The 4,385-nt window shown below is 36.1% G+C and overlaps 1 pseudogene; it reads left to right on the top strand.

The window, feature by feature from the left end:
- Window positions 1–3,412: 3,412 nt before the first annotated feature.
- On the top strand, window positions 3,413–4,154 carry LOC131919875 (protein MEMO1-like; annotated as a pseudogene).
- Window positions 4,155–4,385: the final 231 nt, after the last annotated feature.

The raw sequence follows: 4,385 nt of genomic DNA on the forward strand, positions 1-4,385 counted from the left end.
ACAAACCTCAAGCATGATGATACACTCAGACATATGGCTTTAATTTAGATCTGATATATTTTGATCACTTCAAGGTTAAAATTTCACAGCAAAATCCATATGTTGAGCACTGACTCTGATAATATTTTAAAATATTCTGTCACTGTTATATATAAAGCATTGTTATAATTTTTGTGTCATTTTTAGTGTAGATGTAGATAAATTTTATAGCACCCAAGTGTTTCAGTTCTTTAAATTTTCCTCCTATTATTATGCTTTCTGTCCTCAGCTTCCAATGCCTAGTGTCACCTGAAATATTGTATTATCAAAATTCTTGTACACACATCATAATACCAATAGCATATGTTATTTCCTCCAAATAGTTTTTATCCTCATAGATTTGGTATTCATGTGCTCCAAAATTAGTGATTTTTTTCCTCAGCTCCTGGACCACTAAGATATCCATGTTTTTATCTCTGTAATGTCTTAATATTGAGATCCCTCTTTCTATGCTACAATTCTTCTTCTGTTATTACACTGACACTTGCCAGTTAGCTAACTTTTGACCCCATCTGCCAATGTTGAACTGTTGGTAGAACTCACAGGGATGTAGTGATGTAGTTCACATCCTGTGCACTACACTGCATTTCTTCCACAGAACATATGTGAGGACACTGTGACTCCATTTAGTAGTTAATTGTATTTCATAATTCCTAATTCATTTGATGCATGTTTTAATAGCTTCCTTTTTCATGAATTGCCCAATATTATTTCAGTGGATTTGTATGTGCACATGTGAAACTTAGGTCCTTGTAACCATGAAAATTGAATCATTTTAAGTAAGTATGGAAATTTTCAGTACTGTACCTACTTGCTGATATCTTCATTAATAAGCGGTATGTTCCCACTTAATTTTATACAAAATAATTCTTTCATTTATACACAAAATACCATCTTCTCCCATGGGCTCAGTAATCGGCTACACTTTTCTCTCTGCTCTCAATCATTGCCTGTAGTGCAAATATTTGTAAGGGTTTCTCCCACTTCAAAAATTTAACTGTGTAGCTTCTCTCTATTAGTTACTGTACTATGTTTTTTTTTAATTTCAGAAACATCAAAAATGTGTCTTCATTTACCTCTATTATAATTAAAACCACAATGCTGAAATATTTTGTTAAATAACTTATGCAAACTACATCAACAGATATATATTCACTACTAAATGCTCTGTACATCAGCATCAATTTTTATTATGAGGATTTGGCCCCAATGATCCCTTTTTCCTCTTTGCAATGCCTAATATATGTTGTTTCTTGGCTTTGAGAACACTAAAAACCATTTCTTTATATAGTTAGTCTCTCATTCTCAATATTTCCAGTACTTATTTTGTGCCCTAGTCTATTTAGTTTAAGATAACCCTAGGGCTCAAATCCTGCTTTCCTTCTTTTCTAGGACTGCAATATTTTTTTCCTCTGGTTTTATGTTTTAATTTTTATATATTTTAATTTGCAGCTCATAAGGCTTTCTTAAAACCTGGATGCATTTATATCATGCCAGCTGCTGTACATCACCAGCTGGATGTCAGATACATCAAATTCTACAAGCCAAAAGTTAAATTCATCATCTATACCAAATCCTTCTCTTCCTTCAGCCTTTCCTATCTCAATGACATTACCCCAAAAATCTAGTAGAGGAAGTTTCATGAGCTCACTTTTGTTACATCCTTTTTCTAGGCCCAGTTTATCAAATCTCCTGTGAGTTCCATCTCCAGAATATGTTTAGAATTTGAATTATAATATCGCCTCTATCTCTAGAGTACCCATAATCCATATCCTAGGTTATTGCATTAATTTCCCATTGAGGCTCTGATTTCAACCTTTAATATCCCAAACTGTAATTGCAAAGCAGGCAGTGAAGTTAACTGAAGATTTTATTTAGTCTGGGTTTGATGAAATATGCTTTTAGTAGAGAGAAGAAAGATGACAGTGAGTTGAAGGCAAGTCTGGACTCCATGAGACTGCTTTAGTACACAAAATCAAAATCAATAATTCAGCTCATAAAAATATATAGATTGGGGCTGGAGAGGTGGCTCATAGGTTAAGAGCACTCACTAGCTGCTCTTCCCTAGGTCCTTAGTTCAACTCCCAGGAACCACATGGTGGCTCACAGCCATCTGTAATGAGATATATGTTATGGTTGGGTGGCTTGTTGTTCTTGTGGGATTCTTAACAGTGGGAGCAGAGTCAGTCTCTAAGTCTTTGGCCTGTTTGTGGAATCATTTTTCTCCTATTGGGTGGCCTTGTCCGGCCTCGATGCTATGGTACTATACCTGATATTGCAGCTTGTTATGTCATATTTGGTTCACGTCCCTGGGAGGCCTGCTCTTTTCAGAGGGGATCTTTGGAAGGGCAGTGGATTAAAGTGGTAGACTGGGGGAGGAAAGAGGGAGAAATTGCAGTTGGGTTATAATATATGAGAGAATAAAAAGAAACAAAGATTAAGATGGGAAAAGAGACTAGTCAAAGAGGTTATTGGACCAAATGAATGGAGCCAGGAGAAGCTGTCCTCTACAGACATATATCCAATAAAAGTTTTACTTCCAATATCTTTAAACACACACACACACACACACACACACACACACACACACACACACACAGCTAAACCTGAGAATGTCTTTTTGTTAATTGCAAAAGGCAAAATGCAACTATATCCATGAGGACTATATTCTATTTATACAAGTCATATGTTTTCCTAGACTTGTTTTTAGTAATTATCATCCTCTTCACACTATTCTAAATATCTAGCCTTCTTTCTAGACCCTAAACATAACCAGTGCATTCTAAAATGAAGCCACTGTACAGAGTCTTCCTTCTATCTCAAATGCATATCCCATGGCTCACAATTCATCATGGCAACATTCAGAATTTGTAAACCTTTCCTTGAGCACTCTGCTTAAAATTGCATTTTAGACAATATATGACCTTCTCAGGAACTCAGCCACTCAAACACAGTCTACTGATAACTCTGATCATTTAATAACTTGATTATATTTATATGATAATTTTCTTGTGATTTGTAACTTTTTCAATATTCTTCAGCAAAATAGAAAGGACATTCTGTTTACTAATATATCACATGTGCACAGAAAGATTTCAATTAAATAATCAGCTTTTTCACTAAAGTAAATAATGAAGGATTACTAATGAAAGATATCAAGAGAAAGACATGGAGGAAGCAGGAAAGCAGGATGAACAGTACGTAGATAAGTTCCTGCCTCCAGGTTCCTGCCCTGCTTGAGTTCCTGTCTTGGCTTCTCTCAGTTGACCATAGTCATAATTTAGGATATAACCTTAGCTGAATCCCCAGCTAGAAGTTTAGCTTTCACAAGTACAGTCTACTAAAAGACCTGCAAGAGCATACACCCATACAGGACACATGTACTGTAGCTTTTGTGCTGCCCATGCTTACAAATAAGTGGATCCATCTATTACTTGGAGAATTTTCATCCTTGGGCATTCCCATCATGTGCCCTGTCTCTACATGCACTCTCCAGTGTAGATATACATAGGACTCATCTGTATGACCTTCATATTGACCAAAAGATTTATGGAGAGCTATGGAAAACAGGAATGTTTGAATGCATTTCTCTGCAGACAGATGAAGATGAACACAGTATTCAAATGCATTTGCCTTATACAGCTAAAGCCATGGAAAGCCATAAAGATAAGTTTGCCATTATTCCTGTACTGGTTGGAACTCTGAGTGAGTCAAAAGAACAGGAATTCAGAAAACTCTTCAGTAAATATCTAGAGGATCCTAGTAATCTCTTTGTGTTCTCTTCTGTTTTTTGCCACTGGGCTCAAAGGATCCATTATAGTCACTAGGATAAATCTTGGGGGGAGATTTATAGATCCGTTGAACATCTAGATAAAATAAGTATGAGTACTGTAGAACAATTAGATCCTGTATCTTTTAGCAATTATTTGAAGAAATATCATAATACTGTATGTGGAAGACATTCCATCAGGGTGTTATTAAACACTATCCTAGAGCTCAGGAAGAATGGAATGAATATGAGCTTTTTCTTTTAGAATTATGCCTAGTCGAGCCAGTATAGAAGCTGGCAAGACAGTTCAGTGAATTATGCAGCTAGAGAACTCATGGTCCACTGAAGCTCTGGCCCTCTAGGATGCCACCTGCATAGACTCACACTCTGCCTAGGGTCCAGCCTGCCCTTTACCAAGATGTTGGTTCTGATGTGGAGGAATTCTGAAACCTCAGAATAATAGAATTCTCTTCTCTTCTTTTCTAGAAGGTGTAGTCCTCCTTAATTTCAACTCATTTAAAAAATGCTTTATAGTTTGGGGCAGTGGAAGGAAGGCTAGAATCAAAATATTTTGATT

The sequence above is a fragment of the Peromyscus eremicus genome, chromosome 9 (genome assembly GCF_949786415.1).
Source record: "Peromyscus eremicus chromosome 9, PerEre_H2_v1, whole genome shotgun sequence".
In the NCBI taxonomy this organism is placed as follows: Eukaryota; Metazoa; Chordata; class Mammalia; order Rodentia; family Cricetidae; genus Peromyscus; species Peromyscus eremicus.